Source organism: Lemur catta, chromosome 11 (genome assembly GCF_020740605.2).
Source record: "Lemur catta isolate mLemCat1 chromosome 11, mLemCat1.pri, whole genome shotgun sequence".
Taxonomy (NCBI): domain Eukaryota; kingdom Metazoa; phylum Chordata; class Mammalia; order Primates; family Lemuridae; genus Lemur; species Lemur catta.
In genome coordinates, this window is record NC_059138.1 from 97,876,347 (window position 1) to 97,903,852 (window position 27,506).

The following is a 27,506-nucleotide window of genomic DNA, read 5'->3' on the forward strand; positions in this document are numbered from 1 at the left end:
AGGCATTAACTAATGATAATAAGAAGCACTGCAATTGTATTCCAAAATAAAAATGAAATTTCCTTTAACAAATACATTAAACTATGTGTCTTTGAACATGAACAATCTAGAAAGTAAACATGGAATCTAAACTTATTTTATTATTTACCACAGTATTCCTTCTTTCTTAAAGTTTTGATCAGACTACCTATCTTTATCAGTATTATCTGGAAAAATTACCCCTCCTTAATGTATCGATCTATACATTCTATCTGCCTGAGAATTTTGACACTTTTAAAATCAATGTTTTTATCCTCATGGTATTTCCTAAGGTAAAACAGAAACTTCACAGACATCATAGATACCAAAGTCTGCTAACGAAGAGCTAGAAGCAAAGTTTACCTATTAGTACACACTTGCCTTATGAAATTTTTAGCCTTCCTCTAGATGCCTCATAGGTATCAAGTATAAATATAAAAAGTGAGCGAAGTCTTCTTCAGTGCCATAATTGTTACTGAAATTAAGTCAGAGCTAGTAATGTGCTACAACAACAAAATCTAATCAGAAAAGAATTTTAAAAAGAGCAAAAAGATTATGTTCTATAAAATCATTGAATTACCTGATTTAGCAGCTTTGTTTCTGGATCCACTCTATTTCACTTAACGTATCAAGAGTGTTACTGCAAAAATCAGACTCTGAACAGAGAGCTGTAATTAGGGGAAAAAGAAATTTATCCATAAACATATTTATTGAAATTCCTAAGTCAAAGATCTCTTAAAAAATTCAATCAGAGGTAATAAATAATAAGCTCAAATTAGCTAATACATGCTTAGAGTATGAATGCCCAAAATACATTAACAGATGTGGTCTTTCTTTTGTTGTGTGACTTAAGATAACTGGTATGAATGAGTGATAAAATATAAGATCCTTAATGAAATACAGCTAAAAAGGACAAATTCTGACTTTGAAATTTGGTCCCTGTAAGTAGATTTTAAAATGCTCCCCAAAGTAGATTATAATGTTGGAGACATAATTTTGAAACAGATTCCTATGTAAATGCCACCCTTTCAAGATTAGCAATGTTTAAGGTAGATGTTATATCTTTAGTAATTTAATTGGATAATGATTAGAACAAAGAAACAAAAACACCTTTCTCTTGTGTGTTTCCCCTAAAGTGCATCATTCTTAAGAGACTTAGAATTAATAAAGAACTTCATAAATGTTTACTATCTTAAAATTACTTATTTTTAGCATAGTCTCCATTGTAATCACATCAGGAATACACACACTTTATTTAAAAATCATGTTTATCACATTAACTAAATTATAATTAGGTTCTCTTTATAAGGAGGCTTTTATAATTTTATAATTACAAGTAGATTCACTTGAAAAAGAAATAACATTCATCAATTTCTCCTAATAAAGTTATAGCAGGCTTATGTGTTTTTGTTGTTATAGTTGTTGGCATTTGAAATCCACCTGCATAGTTTGAGTCCTTCATTTCATTAATTTTGCCAAGGCAGCAAGTAACTCTTCGTTTTCTTTTAGCCTAAAGGAAATAAAAATCAAAATTATGTCACAGAGGTCTGGTTTCAACCAAGGTAACTAGTTTCTATTTTTGAAAGCCACTCACTTGGTAGAATTTTTATTGAGCCTAGTTTGATATCTTACTAGTCTAAGGACATCCCAAAATCAGAAAATATGCTCAAACTTTTCAAATGAGTGTTTAACCCCACAGTATAATAATATGATCAAACTACTGTTTAAATTTCATTTTTTATTTGAAGTGTTACTTACAAGCTTCTTTGGGACTTATTTGAAAGTAAGTTGTTGACTTACAGCCATTTAAACAATCTGTCATTATACAGGAGGGACAGCTGCTGCTGCCATCACCATAGCAACCCCTGTGGGTACCAGCCCTAACTGGGAAGGAATGGATTACAGATAATATCACAGGTAGCCCATCTGAACTTCCCTCAGGAAATAAATCTTTCACAGGGTACTTCACAATGCCAACTCCCTTCCAGTTTCCTTGGTAAATCAAATGCCTCTGACAGTGCCCCTGACCTCGTTCCTTCCTTTCTTTCTTGAGATTTGCTCCTTCAGTTATCTGTCCCTCTGTCATCTCCACTGACTCCGTCCCTCCTCTCTGCTTCACAAATGCTCAAGCCTCTCTGGCTGGGTTTTTTTTAAAAAAATAAGTAAGACTTCGCTCTAGCTACCATTTTCTTTTTTTCTTACTTTGTTCTCTCTCATCATTTATCCATTGGCTCCTCATCCCTTTAGGGACCCCTCTGTTTCCGACTTCTGATCCTACCCAGCTGGCTGTCCTTACTACTCACTCTGCTTTGCTGGTTCTATTCCTCTGCCTGACTCTTAAGTGTGTGTGTTTTTCCAGGTTTCACAGTCTCCACTCTTCTCTTGCCCCTTTACTAGGTACACACACCATCTCATCTTATGTGATCCTCTCAACAGCCCTATGGGTTACGTTCTCTTACTAGATCCTTTTAATATATGAGCTGGGTGCCCAACAAGTTTGGAGAAATTGTTTAAGGTTGTACAGCCAGTTGGTGGCTGAGCTCATGCCTACAAGTTCAGAGCCTACCCTACCACATTGCCTCTCCAGATTATCTGTTGTCTCCAGAACATACTATGTGCTCTCTCAAGCCTCTCCACACACTGCCCTTCTGCTTGAAATGATCAGCACTTTCCATAGCCCATTCTGCAAAAGCCCAGTCATATAAACATCCTTGACTCCCATAACCTTTAGCTCAACCTCATTTGCTCCCAATGCCACCCCTGGACCTTGTCATTATCTGAAACTCATAAACCTAAATCTTAGACCTTCTGCTGTTCCTCCAGTTGCCATCCTTCCAACTCATTTGTTGGGTTAATCCCATTACAGCAATTTATCTTACCAGGGACTCTAGTCCCTTGTTATATGACTTTCTTCTGGCCAGCTCCCTCTTGCTTCTCATCTCATCATCTTAGATTCCACATCATTATTTTAATCATGTTTGACACTTGAAGTCAATATCCTGAAATTATTTCCCCCATTTTCTGTGCTTCACAGCTATACCACAGAATGTATACCCAGGTGAATACACTGCGTATTTGAGACCCCATCCCTATGGGCCATCTCACCCTATAAGTTGGCTTTCCCCACCCACCACATAACTCAAATTACATTTGAAAATGAGCTCCATGTTTCTAAATGTAAAGAATTTTTGTCTATCTTTATCTTATTTAACTTCTTGGAAGACTGTGACACCACTGACCACTAGCTGCATGAGATATTCTCTTTCCTTCGTTACCATATTCACCTTGTTTCATTCTTAATTCTAGAGCTAAACCAGTTCCTTTATTGATTCTTTTTCTGCCTTCATCTGAAAAGTTATTTCTTGAGATTTTGCCCTTGGCCGCCTGTTATTTTCATTCTCAACATGCTCACTGAAGAAGCTCATTCATTCCCATCACTTTAATTTAGATCTGAAGTAGTTAATGCCCAAATTGATTAACTGTATCTTACCTCTTCTACCTTATTTTCATGTATTTGCATTTCAACTGCCCACCATCCCAAACTTAAGAAGTACCAAATAAAACGTTCAGCATCTCCACTGCTCTTCATTCAGTGTCCCTTTACTCAATGAATACTGCCACCTGCTATCCAGGACAGCAAGCAATACTTCCGTGTCATTCTGGACATCTCCCTTTCCCTGCCCCCAAATGCCAATCACAAGGTTCTGTTGCGTCTGCCTCGCAAATAGCTCTCCAATTTATCCAATTTCTTCCTTTTCCGGAGCCACAATCCTTGTGGAGGCCCAGCCAACGTGATCAGCACAGCAGCCACATCTTTTTAAACTGCAATTCTGATGTTACATATATGGCTTTTCTTTTCCCTAGCATAATGTCACATTTAAATCCTTCAATGTGGTTTAAAATGCCCCTGAGACCAGAAAATCTTGAGTCCAAGGAATACATATCATGCTGCTTCACAACCCCAAGTTTTTGTACATACAGGTCTCCACCTGAAACATTCTTCCCTAAGCCATCCATTGGTCTATTTCCTACTCATCACTCAGTCAACCCACAGTTCTTGAGTGTCTTCTGTATACCTAGCATGGCAGCTTGTACATATGCCTATTCACAGTAATGTTAATAGCATACAATTACTGAGAATTTGCTATGTGGAAAGCGTTCTGTTATGCACACTCTATGTATTATCTCATTAAATTCTCACAACAACCCTATGAGGTAGGTATCACGCTACCCCACAGATAAGGCAACAGCAAAAAAGTGAATTCAAGAAATTGTCCAAAATCAAGAGTTAGGAATTGACAAAACCAGGATTCAGATCCAGGCAATCCAGCTCCAGAGGCCATTCTCTTAACCATGACAACTCTCATACCCCCCAAAAATGTCTGTTGGATGAATAAACCCCTACCCTATTAATAACAAGAAGTATACAAACTGGAAGCCAGAATTTTGATCACTACATTGATTTATACTCTGGATCAATTTTCCCAAGATCAATATTTCTGTTCTTTAAATAGAAAATACTCCCACATAGCCTGGAAACCTGTGGTTTCCTATCACCCAATCAGTTGTATTAGACTTTATTAAGAGCCATATTTCAAATAGATTCTTTAACTCTATTCCAGGCTTCCTGACTTCGAATTCATTACATGTGGCAATCAGGTATTTTCAATGAACCTCTTAGGTGTAGTTGATGTGTAGGCAAACACACAAAATGTTCTGGGTTTCTTGAATATACTGTATGACAAGATAAGTGCATAACTATATTATTAGCATATAGAAATATCAATTCTATCCCAAACCCCAAGTTTAAGCAGTCATCTTTTAAATTTTACCTTTAATTTCTGTTGTGATGTGAGGGAAGAAGAGGTTACCAGCATCCATGTTAAGTTTTCAATTTTCTCATTCTGTACTTTTTGAAGTAAATCTTTTTCTTCCAAAAGTTGGGCTAATTGGTCTTTCTCCATTGCCTGAAACTGAGTCTCTGAAGAAACCTATAACATAATAAATGTAGCTAGATTTTAAAACCTTCAAAGTAGCTTAAAAGAACAGAATATTAAATTTCTATGTGAATTTTTATTCTCACTATGAGAATTTTAATTTCACTTTAAATAACATATGGCCTAACTGCAGAAAACCAAAGTAGAGTTATCATAATCATTTCTCAAACTTGTAATAAAGTGAAATATACAGCTCTTCTTACTATTCTATATGCATGTATAAAATAATAATGCTGTTATAACAATTCTATTAATTGCCAAGAATGTATGAATAATAGGCAGAAGTCATAAAATAGACTTGAATACCCACAGTAAAGGTAAGATGTTCTCCTGACATTACCACCACTGGGTATTTTAGCTCATTTTTGAGAAGATCACTAACACATAAAATTTTTATAAAATAAGGAACCATGATGGTTAAAATGAACTGAAATGATAGGTGATTGTGCTTATTATTAGATTGCTATCTTAGGGGTAGAAGAGGACCTCAGGATTACATGAAAATATAGGAAGTAGTAGTAAATAACTATACATGGCCTCTCTTTTTAATGTAATTCATATGTATTTATGAAAAGTTTTAAATATCTCTACCTGGCCCATTTCATAATCTCAGATTTTGTCTTTTGAAGATGAAGAAGAAAATCTAAAATAATTTTTAAAAACCCCAAATCTTATAGTTTATAGTAAATTTAACTAAAATTTTGATGAATTAATTAATTCTTGGTTAAAAACTGTTTTAAACTTAAGTTGTAGCAACTCAGATGGAATCTCTGAGCATTTGGGCAGATTGCCATTATAAATCACTTTCTGCTCTTTGCTGAAATAAGTGGTTCATACATACCTCCACTAATTGTTTTTTAATATCCATTATTTCTTTTCTATATCTTTTCAGGAGAGCTTCATCACTTGATACCTCATTAACATAGCAGTATTCTTCATGTATTTAGCAGTGCTGGCAAACTGGGGGGAAAAAAAAACAAAACCCAAAGTGCTAAGTGCTCAACACTAAAACAAATTCTAACTTAATATTTAGGTTTCTTGTACTCAGTTCTCTTAAAAGAAAGAAAGCCAATCTTTCTAGTTTGCTTAATACTCTTGAACACAGGGAACATTCCATGTTCTTATAACAGTGCTCTGTAACATACCCTGGCTGATAGTCTTCAGAAGAAAAAAGATATTTTGAAGACAGATACTAACAGAGAACCTACAAACACCAGCTTATTAGGATACCATTGACCCCTCGAGGTCCAGAGCAAATGCTCCCTCTACTCTGAAGTTTTGCTTCCAGCCAAAAGTCTCTCTCTGTTTCCTTTTAACTCTATCCTACTTATTATTCACTTAACTATTAATCCAAGGCAACCAGGTTAGAAGACAAGTGTTATCGGCCATGTCACAGAGTTCATAAATTCTGTTAAGCCAGGAACTCCAGTTTCTATTTTTGTACCTCTGACATTACCTTGGTCCAGAGCTCAACAGCTAAAGCAATGCTTTTCAGAGAATGAGTACCACAAGTAACTGTAAGTGGGTACCTGAAGGTGACCATTAGATAACATCAAATCCTTCTTGGAGGAAGCTATCCTACTGACATTTCTCATTTTTTCCTTTCCTTTTTAAAACAGTAAATGCTGGCCTTTGACACAGAGCAAAGAAAGGAAACAGTCAGGTGGCAGGAATTTAAGAATCATTTTGTTGTAGACACACAATTTTTTGTTACCTTCTATTTGTGGCAAGTAATAGTAGTTTTTCATTGATAGGACTCATATAAAAGTTCCCTTTTATCATACATTAAGTATGAAATGTGAGTTATTTAAAGAAAAATATCAAGTCAATTTCAGTAAAATAGCGCTGGATGTGGCAAAAATCATGGAGGTGAGATAGAAATTAAGTCTGGGAAAATTAAATTAAGGAGTGCTATTTGGTAGAAAACACATCAATTTTATTATAACAAATGTATTAATCAATTTAACAAACCTATGTTTAATTTTAGTAGGTAATTTTTTCTTCTTAAGGTTGATCTTCTTCCGTATTAAGCTGAGATAAAAATCAAACTCACCTGAAGAGTTGTAAGGGTATCATCTAAAGACAGTGGTGTAATTGTGCAGATCACACGAGTTTTTACGTTTCCTCCCAGGGAATTCTGGAGGATTCGTGTTAATTTGCTGTCTCGATAATTTATGAAACCGCTTAGCAAAAAATGAGTTTAGGAAGAAAAAGATTAAGAATTTTTACATAACAAAACAACATGGTTTTTAATGTAGAAGATTTAAATCAGCCACAGTTTTAAAAATTAATTCTTTATAAGCTATATGAGGCAGATTAAAACAACTTGTAAATATTTAAAATAGAAAGAATCACAAAAGCTTTTGAAGATATGGAAGAAATCAGTACACTTATTTGAGGCACAAAATATAATTTTCAATCTAATGAAAAACATAAGCAAATTTGGAAACCATGCATTGAGATAAACTTACCCCGTTTGTCCATCACTATGTTTCCTGATTACTTGTCCCAAAATAAATATTACAGCCTTCCTTGAGTCCCACACCTGAATTTGTTACACAAATATGAAAACTAAACTTGTCTCCTTTTCTAGATGATAAACTTATTTGTCAGTAGTTTATAAAATAAACTAGAATTAAAGGATCAGATGCTAAAGTTTATGTTTAGCATTAGACCTGAGCCCACTTTTAACATCTCACTGGTAGAAGGAGCTCTCTTCCTATTGCTATCAGCTATTAAGTGAATCAAAAAGGTTATCGTAAGGTTTTAAGAACGGAGTGGGAAGCACCAGAGAAAGAAAGACAAGCAGAGTTAAAAGGGATAAGTAAAGAGGCTTTATTGGGGTGCTCCTGGGTGGAGGCAACGAGTCCCAAGAGGGGCCCAGGCAAGCCTCATGGTCCCACGAGTGGAACCAGAGAAGGCGCGCCTCCCAGAAGTCTGGGTGGGCTTATATACCTTTTTAGGGCTGGGGGATGGGAGTTTCTCTGGAGGGAAGGTTTTGGCGGAAGAGTGAGGAATTTCTTTGTTTCAGCTTCAGGGCAGGTATGGAGGAATAGGAGGGGCTTCCTCTTTTTCCATTAGGGAGGGGAGGGGTGCCCACCACCAGACTTACATTCTGGCCTTTTAGTGATAATAGGGCGCTGCGGTCTTTCTGACTACTTCCTGCTTCTGAGGGGCATACTGGGGGCTGTGGGCCGGAGTTGGCTGGTAGAGGGGTGACTGGAAGAGGAGAGTAGGCATGAAGAAGCATCTGATTTACTGTCACTCTGGATAATTCCTGCAGGCGGCATTGGAGAAATGAGTCATCGGGCTGTCACGGAGAAGTTGCCTGAGGAGAGAAAGATATGGGAAATAGGAGGCAAAATGTAGGGGCTGGGCTGGGAGATAATAGTCAATGAGAAAAGGCCTAATTAGAAAAGGTCGGCTGTACACGAATTTGAAATGTCTGTGAGGTGGCATATGAGTGAAATTGACCTGCCAGTCTTGTCTGGCAAGGTGACCAAGCATCTGGTGGGTGGATACAGGGGGTTTTAGGCCTCCTTGAGGGTTAACAGAGGCACTTATATGTCACAGTCGAGTAAACAGTTTTGATGGGAGAATATAGGGAAGGGTGTGAAAATAGAGGCTGTAAGAAGTGGGAGAGACCCTTAGTGCTGATATGTAGTGAGGTGTGGACCTGGCCAATGAGATCCAGGGCCTGTGCCTTAGGGACAGCCAGCTTGCCGTCCTTAAGAAGGACCCACCCTTCAGTGGTGGTTGATCCCCCTTGGGTGAGAAGGCTGTCGCTCCTCTGGAGTGTAGCGAGGTTGGAGGGAAGGAATGGAAAGGAAAAGAAGAGGAGCCAGACTAGGGCGTTTTGGGGATGTTACACTGCAGGTGACAGTATCAGCATAGTTGTTTCCCTTAGTGACAAGGGACCAGTCCGACTGGTGTCCCTTGCAGTGTATGATAGCTAATTGGGTGGGTAAGTGAAGGGCCTCGAGGAGATGGGAGATAAGGGTGGCGTTAATAACAGGGGAGCCCTTGGTGGAGAGAAAGCCCTGTTCTCTCCATATGGCAGCATGGCAGTGAGTTATCATAAACACATACTTGGAGTCTGTGTAAATATTTACAATCCTGCCTTTGGCTAGGTGTGAGGCTTAGGTGAGAGCAGTGAGTGTGAGGTGGTGCCTTTGAGTGTGAGGTGGTGCCCTCCAGAAGATGGGAAGCTTCTATTACCTGAGAGACAGACACAATGGCATAGGCCGCCCGGCGTTTGCCATCCTCACCTGTGATGGAGCTGCCATTAACAAAGAAAGTTAAGTCCACTGTAGGGAGTGGCTTGTCTGACGGATTAGGTCTAGGGGTAGTGGAGGTTTTAACCATTTCTGAGCATGAGTGTGAGGACAGGGATAGACAGGGAATGGGGAGCAGGGTGGCAGGGTTTAGAGTTGGGGATTGAGATAAAGTAATGGTGGGATTTTTATAAAAAAGAGATGGAATTCCTGTATCCTAGAAGGAGTGACGAGGGCTAAAGAGCAGTGAGTTAGAAGGTCCTGTAAATGGTGGGTGGAGAAGACATGTAAGTTCTGTCCCAGGGAGAATTTTAGGGCTTCCCTGGTGAGAGTAGCAGCAGTGGCTAAGGCACAGAGACAGGGGGGCCAGCCACGGATTGTGGTATCCAGCTGTTTGGATAAGTAGGCCACTGGGGTAGAAATGGGAGTAGGTCCCAGAGGTTGGATGAGGATGCTGAGGGCCAGGCCCTGGCACTCATCTGTGTAAAGATAAAAGGTTTTTTCAGGATGAAGGAGTCTTAGAGGGGGTGCTTGTAGGAAAGTGTCATGAAGTTTTAGGAATTCGTGGCAGATAGTCTGAGGGTTTAACAGAGGGCCAGTGGAGGCATCACGTGCTGCCTCATAGAGGGGTTAAGCAAGGAGAGAGAGGTTGGGGATCTAGTGTTAGAAGAAACTAACAAACCTGAGGAAGGACAGAATTTGTTTAGCAGCAGTGGGAGGCTGGAGATTGCGGAGAGCCCATTGGCGATCAGCAGTCAGATGATGGGAGGAGGGAGTGAGAGACAGTCTGAGGAAGGTAACAGTGTGTTCAGATACTTGAACTTTAGCTGGTGACACCCGGTAACCCTTAGAGGCAAGAAAGTTGAGTAGAGAGGCAGTGTGTATGGCTGTCAGAGTATGAGGGGCTGCAGAGTAATAAATCGTCCACATATTGGAGGACAGTACTTGGCTGTAAGGGGCATTGAAGAAGATCTTGGGCGAGAGCCTGACCAAAGAGGTGGGGGGCTGTCCCTGAACCCCTGGGGCAGGACAGTCCAAGTGAGCTGTCAAGACATGTGTGCGTCAGCATTTTCCCACATAAAGGCAAAGAGATTGTAGTTGGCTGGGCCTAAAAGAATGGTAAAGAAAGTGTCCTTGAGGTCCAGGACAGAAAAGTGGGTGGTGGATGGTAGAATATGAGAGAGTAAAATGTAGGGATTAGACACCACAGGGTGTATGGGGACAACCGCCTCATTAATGAGTCTGAGGTCCTGGATTAGCCGGTAGGAGCCATTTGGCTTTTTTACCAGGAGAATAGGTGTGTTATAGGGGGAGTTGGTTGGAATTAAAAGTTTTTCACGTAGAAGACGTTTTATAATGGGTTTTAGACCTCTGCGGTGGGTTGGTGAAATAGGGAACTGTGGCCAGGAAGGGAAGGATGAGGGGACTTTGAGTTAAATGAAGCTGGGGGTGTGGTGTATGGTCACCACTGGGGTGGAGATATCCCAAACCCGAGGGTCTATGAGTTCAGAAGAGAGGGGGTATGCAGGACTTGGTAAGGCGGGAGAGGTTGTGGGTGGAGCTGAGGAATCTGGAGTGTGATAGAAGAAGGAGGGTGTAGATTCCAGAGGAAAAGTGGAGGGTGGTGTCCAGCTTGGTTAATAAGTCCCTTCCCAATAGTGGAGCGGGACAGGAGGGCATGATAAGCAAGGAATGGGTGATGGGACAGTCATCTATTAGACAGATTAGGGGACCGGTGGTGGGGGATCGAGAGGGATTGCCGTCAATACCAATAACTGACACCTGGGAAGGATACATAGGGCCTGATAAGGAAGGCAGGACAGAGTAGGTAGTCCCCATGTCAACCAGAAAGGACACTGCCTTACCCGCCACCTTGGTTGTTACCCTGGGCTTGGTGAGGGCGATCAGGGTCGTCCAGTTGGAGCCTCTTCAGTCTTCGGCAACCAGACCCAAAACTGCCATTGGCAGGTCTAGGGATGGAAGGATTGGCCCTCCAGACTTCTGCCCCAAGGGACAGTCACTTTTCCAGTGTCCCTCTTGACCACATGCCGGGCAAGGCATGGTGGGTGGAAGTGGCTGCGGGCACTACTCATCCCGGTGGCCTTCCTTACCGCACTTGAAGCAGGTGCTTGGTGGAGCGTGGCTGGTCGCCTTAGACGAGGTCGATGGTTTCTTGGTTCCTGCCAGCCTCAGGGCTGCAACCAATGATTGGGCCTGCAGGTTTGCCTTTTGGTGGATATGGGCCTCCCTTTGGGCCTCTGCTTGTTCATCTCGGGAATTAAACATTTTAAATGCCATATTCACCAGGTCTCAGATAGGGGTCTGAGCGCCCTCCTCTGCCTTTTTGTGTTTCTGATGTCAGGGGAGAACTGAGTAATAAAGTGAGTTGCAAGGACAGTAGTCCCCGCAGGGGAGGGAGGATCTAGGTAGGTATATTGGATAAGGGCATCTGTAAGGTGGCTGAGAAAAGGCTGTGGGGTTTTTGTCTGCCCTTTGAGTGATTTCCCTGAGTTTATCATAATTTACAGCATGGTGGGCAGCAGCCTGGAGGCTGGCAAGAACACACTTCAACATGCAGTCTCGCCATTTCCTGCCTTTCCTGTGTTAAGTAGTGGAACTCTTTGGTGTAAGCTATAGGGTCATTAGAAAATGAACATAGGTGCTTTTCAATCTGAGAAAGGTCAGAAAGGGAGAAGGGAACATGCACCCATAAGACACCCTCGGCGCCCGCCACCTCCCACAACAGACATAGGAGAGACTGATCGGAGGGGTTTACACGAGAGCGAGTGTGATAGCTGATGGGAGACGTCAGCGGTGAGCAGCTGGGTAGCATGGAAGGGTGAGAGGTTGCATCAGGGTATGGTGGAGGTCGAGTGGAGGGGAGAGCTGAGTCAGGTGGAGCAGAGAAAGCAGAAGGGGCATCTGAGGAGATGCCTGGTGGACAGTTAGAGGAAGAAGGCGCAGAGGGCGGTGGAGGACCCTGTGCAAGGAGGACTTGTGTGGGGTGACAGGTCAGACAGAGAGAAAGATGGGAGCACAAACAAAAAAAGGCTTGGACATATGGGTTCTCTGACCATTTGCCGTTCCTATGACAAAAATTATCAAGGTCTTGCAGAATATTGAAATTGAAAGTCCCATTTTCAGGCCATTGGGAGCCATTGTCCAATTTATACATTGGCCAGGCAGTGTTGCAGTAAAGAATGAGGCGCTTGGGCCGGATGTCTAAATCCAGGGCCTTCAGATTGGCCAGCAGACACCCCAGAGGCATGTCATGGGGAATTTTGGAATTTTGGCTACCCATGTCACCTCAATCCGGATGGGGAAACAGCCAGGAACCTTCCTGGCTACATAGGCAGCAAAAGTCTGTGGGGATGTCTCCGCCTGAGACTAGTGTGCTGTCATGGAAAAGGGTGAGAGGAATTCAGGCGTCCCCGAGTAACCTCAGCCCCTGGAGTGGGGGAGCCTCTGATGTGGGCAAAGAGAAGAGATCCAGGATCCCAAGAACCAACCAGACGTTCCAGGAATGAGCCCGAGGTTGGATGGCGAGTGCAAACAGAGGGACGTCTCCACTCAGATTACACTGCCACGGACTAAAAGGGAAGAGAGGAATTGGGAGTCCCCAAATTCCTCAATCATAGGCCAGAGCCGGGAAGTACCTCTGACGCGAGCCCTGAGGGATCCAGGATCCTGGATGGAAACAGAGGTCTCCGGAAGGACTAATGGACAGGGAACAGTTTCCCGGAGGGAACGGAGGCTCCTGGTGGGCAATCCAGGTTGAGATAACATGGGGTGACTCACCCAGGCTGAGGTCGTCAATCAGGGACTGGAAGGCAGTCAGCAGAGGTCCTGGTCCAGAATGTGAGAGTTTGCAGAAAGAGGTGGCACAGCCAAGACCCCAGAGCAGGTCAGCGCAGCCAAACACCCTTTCCGGGTTTCGGCACCAAATGCAAGGTTTTAAGAATGGAGTGGGTGGCGCCAGAGAAAGAAAGACAAGCAGAGTTAAAAGGGATAAGTAAAGAGGCTTTATTGGGGTGCTCCCGGGTGGGGGTAACGGGTCCCAAGAGAGGGGTCCTGGAGAGCCTCATGATCCCACGAGTGGAACCAGAGAAGGCGCTGGTATGATGTATGAATCCAACCTTTTTTATTTTCAAATGGCTGTCAACTCAGGTATAAGCTGTCTTTTCCTCACAAATCGAAAGATCATCTTTATTATATTCTAAGTTGTGTATCTATTTGGAACTCTTGTTGGACTTTCTATTCTCTTCCACTGGGCTGACAACTCACACTGTTTTAATTACTACAGTATCATAATATGTTTGACTATTTTGTAGGGCTAAATTCCACTTTCAGAATTTTCCTGGCTAATCTTGTCTCTTTTTATTTTTCCACACAAATTTTAAAATCACCTTATCTAAACAACACAAAAATGTACTAGTTTATTTTTATTAGGATTGTGATAAATCTAGAAATTAACATGGAGAGGCCTGACATCTTCGTGATTTTGAATCTTCCCATCTAAGTACGCTTTTCCATTTTTCCAAGTATTTGTTTGTATCCTTCATGTCTAATTTAAGGTGTTCTTTATATCAGTCTTGTGCAGACTTTGTTGTGTTCCTTCCTAGGTTTCACATCTTTTGAATCATTATTGTAAATGGAGTCTTTTTGTTTGTTAAATAATATAATTGGTTTTTGTTTATGAGTTATTTATATCTGTATATTAATTTTGTACCTCGCTTTCTTAATTTCCTTATTAATTTTCAAACTTTAGATGATTTTCATGATACTCTCATGGGCTTTCAAACTATACAACCTTATTAATTTCATAATTTTAGTTTTTTAATTGATGCTATAGTAGCCCAAAGCTAATAATCAGCCAGATACAAATGCTAATTTTTTTATAAAACCCATCTCACTGCATGCTGATCAGATGCTAATTTTTATGTTAAAGACTTTTTTATCAGAAAACGATTACTATTATTATTTTATCAGTTTCTAAACATGTCCTGTGGTACTTTTTATTCAATAAAAGAGCAGTAAGACATTAAGACTAATATATTTCTTTGATTATAGTAGGCTTAGCAAATTAAAATAAAGGATGCCAAGTTAAATTTGAATTTCAGGTAAACAATGAATTTTTTTTAGTATTAAGTAAGTCTCATGCAATATTTGATAGTTTCTCAGTACATATGCTATTTTTTATCACCTTAAATGCCATTTTGGTATTTCTATAATGCAATATTTAAGAAATACTTATGATAAAATATTCCTTGATTATTATAAATTCAAATTAAACTGGGCATCCTATTAAAAAAGACTAATGTATTTCATAAGTTTTTACTACCTTCAGCTCCTGTTTGAGCAGCTCTTTCACTGCTTGCAAGGTCAACCAAATTCTGTAAGATAGGTGAAATAAATCCTTAGGAAAGGTATTTTGAAATAATAAAATCCAAACATTTTAAATACATGCCATATCTGAATATCCCATCTGTATCCTTGTTTCCCAGCTCACTGTTTAGGCATTCCCTTTTCTGAGTCAAACTTTTCTCTACCTTTCCTTCTTTCTTTATAATATATTCTCCATAATTGTGCCAGTGTAGGTTCTGTTTCCTACAAAGTCCAAAATGTTGCCATGGTGAATGATTCTTCACAACTTGGCACTTCCATTGCTCCAGCTTTACATCTATGCATCCCTTACTCTTACCTCTCTAAAAGAACTACTCACTATTCTCCAAACACCCCCCCATACTTCTATACCCCCAAGCAGAAGCTTTTTGCTATTGCCTTTGTTCAGTTAGTTCTAATGTTCCCAGTCTGCCCTTATTCTTTATGTAAGAGCCAGGGCAAATGTTACCTCCTCAAGATAGCTCTGCACACTTTATCCTTCTTCTGCTACATCTTGAATGAACTGCTCCTTCAACTGCATATCCAGAACTCTTAATAAATACTTACAGACTTATTTACGGATGAGACTTATTCTTAGAGCACTTATTAGGGCTAGTCATTTGTGTCACTAACTACACTGTAGCATCTTTAAAAGCATGGACCTCTCTTTCATTTCACAAATATTACTGAAAAAAGTGACTGCTTATCATGGTCCAGGTGGTGCATTAGGTGCAGGGATACAGTAATGAACCAAACATATAAGGTCTCTGCTCTCATGGAACTTACATTCTACATAAAGACTGTGGATTAGAAAAGGAAAAAGACAGACAAATAAGAAACATGTTGCGATGAGTGTAACAGAGATAATATAAATATAGAGTTGGAAGAGGACAGAGGGATACAATTAGCAGATTTTCTGGACTGGGTGGCAGGGAAAGGCCTGGCATTAACCTAAGATCTAAGCGACAGAGAGATGGGGGCCAGTTATGAAAAGATAAAGGGACACTGTAGTCTAGTCAGAAAGAACAGCCAGCACATCTGGTCACAAAGCAGAATGTGCTTGGTGTGTTCGCAAACAAAGTAGGACGGTTGGTGAAGTGAAGACAGGAGAAGATAGGGTAAGAGAAGTGGATAGGCGTCAGATTATGCAGGACTTTGTGAGCAAGCTTAAGAAGTCTGAATTTTCTAAATGCATTGGGAAGCCATCAGAGGGCTTCACACAAGGGAGTAATACAACCCGATTCAACTTCCGAAAGGATCCACTGTGGTCCCTGGGTTGAGGATGGATTGAAGAAGGGCAAGAATGGCCTCAGGCAGCCTCATCGCGAGGCTGGTGCAGGGATCCAAGTGAGAGGTGACAGCAATTTGGGCTGGGGAGACTATCCGTGAGTTAGCGCAGGGATGTCTTATTTATTCTTTTAATCTTAGAGCCCAGAAGCATGCTCAGAACATGATAGAGGTTCATTAAGTATCCTGAATGTGTTAAAAGAAAGTTAGAGACCGAGCACAGTGGCTCACACCTGTAATCCTAGCACTTTGGGAGGCTGAGATGGGAGGATAGGACAGGATAAGACCAGCCTGAGCAACATGATGGGACCCCACCTCTACAAAAAGACAGAAAAATGAGCCAGCATGATGGTGTGCTTGTAGTTCCAGCTTGGGAGGCCGAGGAGGGAAGATTGGTTGAGCCTGGGAATTTGAGGTAGGAATTCCCAGGACACCACTGCACTCTAACCCAGGCAACAGAGCAAGACTCTGTCTTAAGAAGAATGAGCTTTAAGTTACCTCTCTCTATGGAGATTTTCAAGAGTATACAGGTATTTATGTGGTATTGTTTTGTAGTACTACTGCAGATACTTCTTTCTCTAAAACACTCAAAGAAGTCTAATTTTTCTTGCATAATATCCACTACGATGACTTAGATGCATAATAAATGGGCAAAGTAGTAATGAGGGCAGTAGGAGGAAGGTATAGAGGGTAACCAGCTTTCATAGTCAAAGACACTAAGAGGCCCAGTCTCTGAGAGAGGGGCTCCTGTGGCATAGAAGGAAGTAAAAAACCGGTGAAGAGTGGCTAGATCTTGTCCAGGGAAGACAACATAACAAAGCAGTTGTGAGTATATTAGAAATCTGTATGATGTACTGAAGAAAGGAAGACAAGGGTTGAGGAGACTGATGTAGTAATTCAAAAGAGATGAGAACCTAAATGAGTATAACACCCATAATAGGAATGTTCAAAGGTAGAATCAGTAAGAACTGGGACAAGTGAACAAAGAGAAAGGCAGAAAAAGATGAGTCAAAAAACTCAGGTTTCCAGCCTAGGTAACTGAGATAATGCTTGTTTTATCAGAAAAAAAGAATATTCATTATGGTAGGAATAAACTAATTAGGTATATTGAAATTTGAGATAACAGTGGTACACAATTATAACAATCTTTAGGAAGACATGAATTAGGACTTAGAGACTATAAAATATATATATTTGGCAGTAATCAACACAGAAATGATGATAGAATGTCTGAGGGCAAGAACTTCAAGTAAGTAAGGCCACAGAACACTTCCGAGTTTTTGTTAGTAGGGGAGGACAAAAGAAGCCATGGGAGAAAACAGAGAAGGAACAGAGCTAAGAGAAACTGAATATCATTATCCCACCAAGGCCAAGAGACAACCTCAAAATCTAGAAAGAATAAAGCTCCACCTCTAAAGAGCCAGAAGATGACTCTTTGGGGAAGACTTCTTTCCAAGAAGATTCTTACAGTCATTGGGTAGCCTGGAGGGTTGGACCACCTGGACAATAAATGACAGAGCATCAAGGAATCTAAGGAAAATCACCAAATACATCATTGATGATACCAACATTATTAAAGCTAAATTATTAAGAGAAACGTTAAATTATAGTTAAATATCAAAGGCTAGGGTTGGAATACAAAACAGAGGTTAGGTTTTGGTTTTTTGTTGTTGTTAAATTAAAACAAGATTAAAGATTAAATATCAAAAGATTAAAATAAAAATTAAAGATTAAAATAAGTTATATACTTTTATAGAAAAATAACTAAAGTGAAGTTAGGATGGGATATTAAGAATTTGATTTTACAAAATATGAAAATGAATAAACATATTATTACTTTTTTTTCCTGAAGTTTTTTAAATCAAATAGGGTAATCTTAAATCACATCCACATCAACCTAAAGAATTGAGGCCCTGGGAGGGGGCCAATGGCAATACACATAACCTAAACTTTTTTACCCCCATAATATGCTGAAATAAAAGAAGAAGTAAGGGGGTTATAATAATGTTAACCATGATACCAGCTCAGGGTTCTTGTGAGAGTTGGATTAAAAATAAAAAATAATAAGGTATTCGAAGTGAAAAAAAAATTGAGGCCCTGAATACAGAGAGTAAATCAATAAAGGTAAAGGAGAGGAATGAAGTAAGAAAGACAGTGATACCGTGCAGCAAGAAGGAAATGGGGAGTTTACTTATGTGGAAAAAAGGAATGTTTGCATAATGCTTATATTCACTTATTCAACAAATATGTATTGAACATAAACTACGTAATACACAATGTGTTGGGGCTACAAAGATGAATGCAGTATCAGTCTTCCATCTTCAAGAGATTTATAGCCTAAAACACTAGTTTATAATACAAAATATATTTTCTTATTGTACTTCAGAAAAGCCTTCAATAATGTGATTTATTTTTGAACCATCCCACCTAGATTTTTGTTAATCACACAAGTTTAAATGATATTGGCTGAGATTTTAAAAAAGTCTCCAAATTCTAAGAGTACTTAAATTCTTAAATGTGTACAGAAAAAAAACCCTACTTCATTAGTGGGTAGAGAAAGTCTCAATTCCTATAGTTCCTACATCTAACTTTTAGGAGATGGCAGCCATGACATAACAGGAAGAAAGACCCTCTGAATTTATCCTACAACATTGCAGCTAGTAATTTGATGCTACTAACAAGATGAAACTGCCAATTGATAGTCCCCCCCATTTAGTTAACAGTTCATATTAAACCAAATACCCAGCAGCTAAATTAACTTTTGTTTTGGCCCACACAGTACATTATCATGGCTCATTTATACTCACCAAATGGGACACCTTCACAGAGCCTTCATAATTAGAAGGCTCACCCTTCTCTCTGCTTTCCAAAATCTAGATAGAAAAGGCAACTTGTATAAAAATTAGTGCATTCTTACGTGGGATAGTGAAAAATAAAGTATCATAAAAATAAGAAGAGGAGTGTGTCCAGTTCAACTCTCTAGGCTCAAAGTAAAACCCTACCACCAGATGTTGTAAAAGTGAGAGAAAGACGAGAGAGAGAGAGAGAGAGAGAGAGAGAGAGAGAGAGAGAGAGAGAGAGAGAGAGAGAGAATATTACCTACCATTCTAAAAATTGTATGAGAACGACTGCTTCTCTGATTCACTTTTGTTTTTCCATAACGTCTGTTCTCTGTAAAAATGAGTTATATTTCAGCTGCATATATACTAAAATCCAACGAAAAATAATTTGTATTTTAACTTAATAAAGTATGATTTGAAGCTTAAACACACTTGATTGAAAAGATAGCTTTTATAAGAGTTTTAAAGAAATACAGCAGAAAGTCTTACTTTCTCCCTTTGTGATCCATTTCAAAGCCATTTCTGATGTATAAACCACTTCTTCTGTGAGATCAGCAACATATACATTCCTCTGAAACAAGTTTAATTGTGGACAGATTAAAGAAATAGAAATCACTTAAAAGTCTGCTTTTCAAAAAGAAGGTACAAACTATTACAGAGTTCATTTGTGGAAGTTAAAGGTGGAAAATGGAATCATTCTTCTATAAGAATATAACAAGCAACTCCATGAATACAATTTATTTCCTATACCAAAGCACACTAAATTCTAACTTCATACTTCCCTGTTGCTATTTTTAGGCACTTAAACCTACTAGAGCTATCAGCATTTTAAAACTATACATATTATTTAAGAAATGAATCTCTATAAACACTTCAAAAAAGATAGAAAAACCACAGAAAAAGCAAACACTTTAAAAATTAAAGGTAAATACTTAAGAACAATAATCTAAATAAGTAAGTTGATTATAATGTTTGTTACTCACATTGACATCTTCTCGAATTATTAAAGGTTTCATTTTTTGAGTGTCATAGAATAAATCTGTAATGATTTCATTGTATAATTCCATGTAAGACACACACAAGAGAAATCCCCTATCAGGAAACTGGAAGAAAAAATATGTAAAAACATCAGTCAGCATCCAATTATGAAAACCTAGTATTGAATGCTTATGTGCTTATATTAAAGAGATAAAGAAGGAAGTTATGTTTGTAAAAACAAAACCCACAATTCTATGTTGACAATAATAAACACAAAAATATAAAAGCATTGTTTCAGAAATAATGAAAAATAATGTATCATAAAATTAGAAGAGGAGAGCACTCATTCCAACTCTCCAGGCTCAAAATAAAACTCTACTATTAGATGCTCTTATTTTAATGAAAATGCTAATTTCAAACCAAGTCTTAACTAATTAGGTTGCCTACCCTGGTCTACCACTTCCCTTCTCCTTCACCTACACCCACTTTTTACTGTTCCTTTATAATCACTAACTAGTAGTTAAACAAAGGCAATGAGGAGCAAACCATTCAGATAAGATTTTCCTGTTCCTTAGTGACTACTTTTTGTTGAAAGTATTATTGTTGCAGGATTAAAGGGAAAGAATGAAAGAACTTTAAGCTTTAAAAAGTAAGTTTGTGGGGATAAAAGTAAAGGAATCTATGCTATGCCTCTCTTCTTTCCCCATGGATAATCAAGAGATAACTGTAAATTTACTTCCTTTTATGATTACACACCAAAAAACACTAAGATTGTTGCTACTTTTACCAGTATACACTAGAAATTCAGCTAAGTTATTTACCTTATTATTTTTTCAGAAAATGTCATGAATTGCCCTGGGTATAACTCCTAAGTAATCTTCCGAACCCATCATAGTATACGTTTTTCCTGAAGCAGTCTGCCCATAGGCAAATATAGTCCATGAACAAACAAAATACACACACACAAAGATTAAAAACGAATCAGCAGTGGGTAAAACTATCAATACCTGTTGCACAGACACCCAAGACTAACGTGTTTCTGCAACACTGAGCGAATACAAACCATTATAGCCTTGTATGGCAGAATCGATGATTGATGCTGCTATTTCTTCATACACATTTTCAGTAGTTTCATTACTATGAAAAACACGATCTACAAAACAACAACACATTTGAAGTTAAGCCAAATAAATCAAATGTGTTTTCATTCTGAACAAATAATTACCCAAAGAAACAAAATTGTCAATCTAGGATGATAAAATATTTAAGACAGTATTTTCTTCAATTTTTTTGTCCTTTGAAAAAACCTCTCCTTGAGGTAACATGTCTCTGTCCTCAAAGACAAAATATATACTACAAGTTCATGATCCTGTGTGTTTTTACAAGGCAGTAGGCCATAGTGGTTGTGCATGGGGGTCTGGAATCTGTCTGGATACAAATTATATAACTGTGCTTTAAATATCAATTTATTATCTCACTTACCATACATGATGGCTAAACAATTTGTTTCCAATGAAGCAGTTTACAAAAGGCTTAGTCTGATCTTTAGTAATAAATCTAGTATTATTGATAAGCCTTCCATACTCTTAATAGCAAAACGATAACAAGCTAATTTTTGATGCTATTATATCTTACCAGAATGGAAGGATTTACTTCCATCAACTTGATAAATAGCATTATTGCCAGTTTTCTAGTAAACTTGGGCAGTTTCTCCAAGTGCTTCTTCTCTAAAAACATAATAATACTGCATTTTAGCATAATTGGTCATAAAAGTTATCCTAGAGGAAGGATAATTTAATATTTCATCTTCTGAAGAATATTTTATTTTATTTTATTTTGAGATGGAGTCTTGCCCTGTTGCTGGGACTAGATTGTAGGGGTACAATCACAGCTCACTGCAACCTCAAACTCCTGGGCTCAAGTGATCTACTGGCTCATCATTCCAAGTAGATAGGACTACAGGCCTGTGTCACCATGCCTGTATTTTTTTGTAGGAGGTGGGGGGTGGTGTATCCATATATTGCCCAGGCTGGTCTTGAACTCCTGGCCTCAAGGGATCCTCCCACCTTAGTCCCCAAAGTGCTAGGATTACAGGCATAAGCCACCATGCCCAGATGAAGAATATTTTAAAAGATAGTAATAATATATCATGTATAAGAGAAGATGGAAAATCCAGCTTTGAGGATTCAGCTCTCTTAAATGGGGTTTCAGGGCTTCCTGCCCTGTCATGAGAGTTTCTTGTGAAACCATTCATTCACCCTTTCACCCAACACTGGCAGCTGAGGGGATAGATTAAAAATGCAACTGATTGCATCCCTCTTGCTTAAAACTCTTGAAAACCTTCTGGAAACTTACGAAATCCTTAGCATAGCACAGGAGACCTGGATCATGTCATTTCTCTCTCCAACCTCATCGTCCTCTAAATTTCTATATGAACCCTAAGCTCTACTTGAAGGTCTTCTCAAAATGACAGATTTAACCTCTTTGGGCCTAGAATATTCTGACCTTCCTTTCCATTAAGTAACTTATCTTTCACTTGTGAAAATTGTCAGGACTCTCCTGACACAAGCCCACCACACCCAAACTGTCATCTCTCTTATGGACTAATCATTTTAGCAAACATTTTCCACCTGCCCATCATAACACTTGTCACAACCTGTTGTAATGGCTTCTTTATGTTGATGTCTTCTGATGTATTAGATAAGGAGCTCCTTAAAAACAGGAAATCCCAGATCTTGATATTCTCTGTTATTAAATGCTGTGTTCAATAAAAATTTCTCAAACACAGAAAATGTTAGCCTTTGGGGTCGAGGACTAGAGGCTAGTGAAACAAACTGACTTCATTTATTCCCCTTCCTGGTTTTTCTCTATAGCATTTATCACTTACATATCACCACTTAACACTCTGTATTTTTAACTTTACTGTCTCTCTCGCCACTAGAATGGAAGATCTACAGGGCAATGATGATAGCATCTGTTCAGTACTGTAATGGTGTACTAAAATACATATATGCAGATAGATAAGTATTTGCAGAACGAATGAATGGATGCAGTCTTGAGTGCCTATTGAATACAATGCGACAGACTAGTCCTTGCCCTGAGGGAGTTTAGAGACAGCCAATTAAGCGTAAAATGACTAACTGTGAAGAGTAACAGGAACACACTCTCCCACAGGACTTCTTGAGGGCATGGAATAGGGTCAGGAGGCTTAGATGTGGGAAAAACAGCGCAGCTCAGCCGGTGAAGGTCTTCAAAGTCAGCGAGGCCACATTAGAGTTAAGTGAATCTCACAGCTGGAAAGTATCTTCCAGATCTCGGATCCTTCCCTGTCACTTCACAGAGGAGGAAAGCCCGGCCCAAACCGGGTAAGCGCCGAGTTACCACTCTGGAAAGGCCGGAGCACGCGCCCGTCCCGCTCGGCCCCGCCGCCGGCAGCCGTGCGCCCAGCCGCGTCTGGCCACCCACCTGCTGCTGAGCGGCCTGACTCGCACGCAGACCCCGAGGGCGTCTTCCTCCGCCATCCTCTCAGGCTGGGCCCAGGAGAAAGGCCAAGACTCCCCACCGCCGGCGCTTCAGGGCTCAAGAGCCGACCCACCTTTAAGTTGAAAATTCCCCAAACGCCGCCTCTGATTGGGCCGTGGCCTCATGACGTCATGGACTAGCCACCTGCGGCGCAGAGCTGGGCGGGGCGCGATGGCAGGTGGTGCACACCTGACGGGGGTTTACAGGGTCTGGTGGCCAGTGGCAGGGAGTCGCAGGGAGGGGGTCCTAGGCAAGGGATGGGGGCGCTGATGGAGAGCTGCCCTCTCGGTAATAGCAGGACGCTGCTATTTGCTAAAAGCCCCTGAACACTATCCTCCACCCCCTCCCTTGAAGAGTTTGCAATCTGTAGAGGAAACAAGGCAGGGATATATACTTTTTCACTAAAAGAGAATTACAGTTTTTTTTTTTAAACCACACTAACAGTTAAAAAAAGAAAAAAAAAACTCGAACAATTAAGTTGAAACTCACTGGTTGGTCTAGAAAGGTAAATAGCTCCTTGTGCTCCTGAGAAACTCTTTGAGTTTAGGTTTTTTTCTTTTTGTTTTTTTTAACTCTTGTTTCCATAGGCCATGGGTTTCTAAGAGGCTGACTTAGGGGAAAGAACTACTGAGGACTGGAAAAGTTCATTTAATGTGTTGATACTTTCATTAGCTGAAAGAGAGAGCTATTCTCTCTTTTTTTTTTTACCATGTACAAATACTTTATTCTTGAAAAATCAAAGAAAATGCCTGGTTTCAAAAGAAAGCATACCCCAGTTAAACCCTCATATCTTTCTCAGGGCTTACAGCAGTCTGGCTGTATGCCAAGATTTGTCCACCAGCTTGAAACTTGGACATCCATGTTAAAACTTTAAAAACATTACTTGAATTACAACTACATAAGAAGTTTAAACGAAATTCTAAGTGAGCCCAACTATCACAGATCCTGAATTTCAGGAAATAAGGAGAGCTCATAGATCCCGAGGATCATCAGGAGGATCATCAGGATGATTAGGATCATCAGGAGGATGATGAGGATCATAAGGAGGATGATTAGGATCACCAGGAAAGTGATTAGGATCATCAAGATGATCAGGATCATCAGGAGGATGATTAGGATCATCAGTATCATCATCATGAGGATCATTAGGAGGATCATGCAGGTAAGTCACCAATGCAGAACCATTGCTGCTCAAAGTTATGGTGTGAGCAATGAGAGACTTCATTCTTTCCTTGCTACCACCTAACTGGCTCAAACTGGGATAAGCAAGGAGACTTTACAGGGACACAAAGAACTTATCTTCTAAGTACAACTATTCTAAATACAGAAATTCTTTCCCCAAAATCGTGCTTGGTTTTCCTTTGTCTTAAACACAGTATTTTGCACTCCCCCTCCCCAATCTGAGGGAGACACATTCCAAGCCCCTAGTGGATGCTGGAAACCACAGATAGTACTGAACCCTCTATATGCTACACAAGAATTTCTTTTTCCTTTGTCACAGTTTTACTGAGGAAGACTTTTTCTTAATGTAGATCTTAGCAACCTCGGCATATATTTTTTTTCTTTCCTTATTAAGTCTAGAACTTTCATTTTTCCACCTAAAGGAAGTACTTTACAGTTTCTCATTGGCATATCGAATTGCCAGCATCACTATTCTTGAGTTTGGAGATCACTGTTATGTAGTATTTACTTAATTTTGCTATAAGTCTATTAAGTAAAATAAGGGTTACTTGAACACAAACACTGTGGAACCAGGACAGAGGATCTGACCTGATCATGGAGATGGTTACTAATTGCCTAATAGGCTGGTAGCATGTGTAGCAGAGATGCACTGGACGAAAGGATGATTCACATACTGGGTGGGATGGTGGGAGATTTCAGTACAGAGTGCAATTTAAGACTTATGAGTTGTTTATTTCTGGAATTTTCCATTTAATATTTTTGGACCATGCCATGGATGACCACAGGTAACTGAAACTGTGGAAAGTGAAACCCAGGATAAGGGTAAACAACTGTATGTATCATACTAGGTATAACATTTTCTTTAAAAGTGGTTTCAGTCCTTTTCTGCCTTGATATAGGGAATATCAATAATTATCCACTTTCCTTCAACAAGAATGTGAGGCAAAGCAGTTAATAATTGTTTATAATTTAGAGGAGTCAAAAATTCTACTGATTTAATAAAATTATTAATATTTAGAAAGTAATTTGTCAATATTGATAAAAACTGAATACACATATGCTTTTTATGCCAGCAATTGTACTTTTAAGAATTTATGTAGGGATATATTTGAAGAAGTATATATATATATGATATATACATGAATATACATACAGGTATACAAGACTATTAATTCCAGCATTCTTTACAGGAACAAATGACTGGAAACACATTAAATGCCAGTAAATATGGGACTAGTTAAATGGATGACATTACATTCATATCCAATGGAACACTACATAGCCAGTAAAAGTAATGATATAGCTCTTTATGTGTACTTTAGAAGCTAGTCATGACATCTATTAACTAAAGGAAACCTAAGCTGCAGAATTGTGTGCATATTGGTATTTTCAAAAGATATTTATATGTCTGGATATGCATATATAATTTCTGGAAAGATACACAGATATGCTAGTTTTTTGCAGAGTGAGGACTGAATTAGATAATAGATCTTTTACTGAATATTATTTTATAGTTACTAATATTATAACCATGCAAATATTAAGTAGGTTTGTTTTCAATTTAAAGAAACTAGTTAATAGATAAGAGTGGTAAATAAAAATCAGTCTACTTATTCAAGATTTGTTTTGGTAAACCAGCTGTGAACTAGCATAGATTATTTTTTTTTAATTGCTAAACTATGAGGACACTTGGCTGTATCTAGTAAGACCCAGAGTTAAGGAAGGTATGTTTAACTGTTTTCGTTTTTAATTGTGGGCTAATATTGCACATATTAATATTTACTTGAAGGGAAGGATGCTATCAAGAGGAAGAAGGGACATGATCAATGAAAGTCTCTGAAGAAATGAAAGGGAATTGGTTCAAGAGTACAGAGGAAGCATCAGCCTTTCAGAGTTGTGCTTGATTGTTGCTGTGGCTGTCTTTGTTGCCGTCACTATAGCAGGTAACATTTATCAAATATTTACTATATGCCAGGCTCTCTGCTATATGCTCTATATCCATTTTTCATTTAAATTTTCAAAATTGTTCCTCAAGAAATATTTACTGAGCACCTGCTATGTGCCAGATATGGTTCTGATGAGTACTGAGAAGAAAAATAAAGCCAGATCAGGAGAGAGGAGAGAGCAGGAGGAAGAGCCAGGAGTAGGGGTGCTAGTTTCTTAGGAAACACATTCTTGTGGGAAGAAGCAGACAATACAGAATAAATGAGTAAAATAATTTATGGTGGGAGGAGGGGACACTTTAGATGGGAAGTTCAAAGAAGGCCTAGGGAGGTGAACTTTGAGATAAAACTTAATGTAATGAGGATAAGAGAGACGGTGTACCAGACAGAGGGTGAACCCATGCTTGTCCGAGTTTGTCATGTGTCTGAGACACAGAAGGAAGGCCCTGTGGCTGAAGCATTTGGAGCAATGGAGAGAGGTGGACGGGGCCAGATCCTGTGGGGACTTGTGGGCTGCAATAAAAAATTTGGATCTTATTCTCATGGTGAGAGAAAGCCTGGGGAGGGTTTTAAGCAAGGGAGTAAAAAGGGATTTATTAATTCCTTCAAACAAGAATTTCTTTATTTCACTCTGAAAACAGAAGCTTCCAGAAGAGACTCTGCACTAGCTCCTGTCAATCTATCTATCCACCAACCTGTGCCTGTGCCCACATACCTGCCTTCCAGGTTGTGTCTAGATGAACAACTGTTATCCCCTCTGAAGATCTCTCCATGTGTACACTAGATCCTTCCCCTTCTTACTCCTCTCTGTTCTGCCTCGGCATCTTCTCCTGCTCTCAGAAGCCAGTCTCAGCAGCAAACGTCTGGTGCAATTTCTCACATCTTAGATATCTATAGATACTCTAAACTTAAAATGTCCAACACGGATTAATAATATACTCCTCACCAACTGCTTGCTCAGCAGCTTTCTGCATCTCAATTGAGGGCAAGTTCATCATCCTTCCAGGTATCCAATCATGCTGCTAAACTTCTCCTTTTCTCTCAAAGTCTGCATTCAACGTACCTGAAAATTCTGTGGGGCTA

General features: G+C 39.4%; 1 pseudogene; it reads right to left on the minus strand.

Annotated features, from left to right (window-relative positions):
• The window catches only part of LOC123647028, a 63,525-nt pseudogene extending 40,228 nt beyond the window's left edge, over positions 1 to 23,297 (minus strand).
• Positions 23,298 to 27,506: the final 4,209 nt, after the last annotated feature.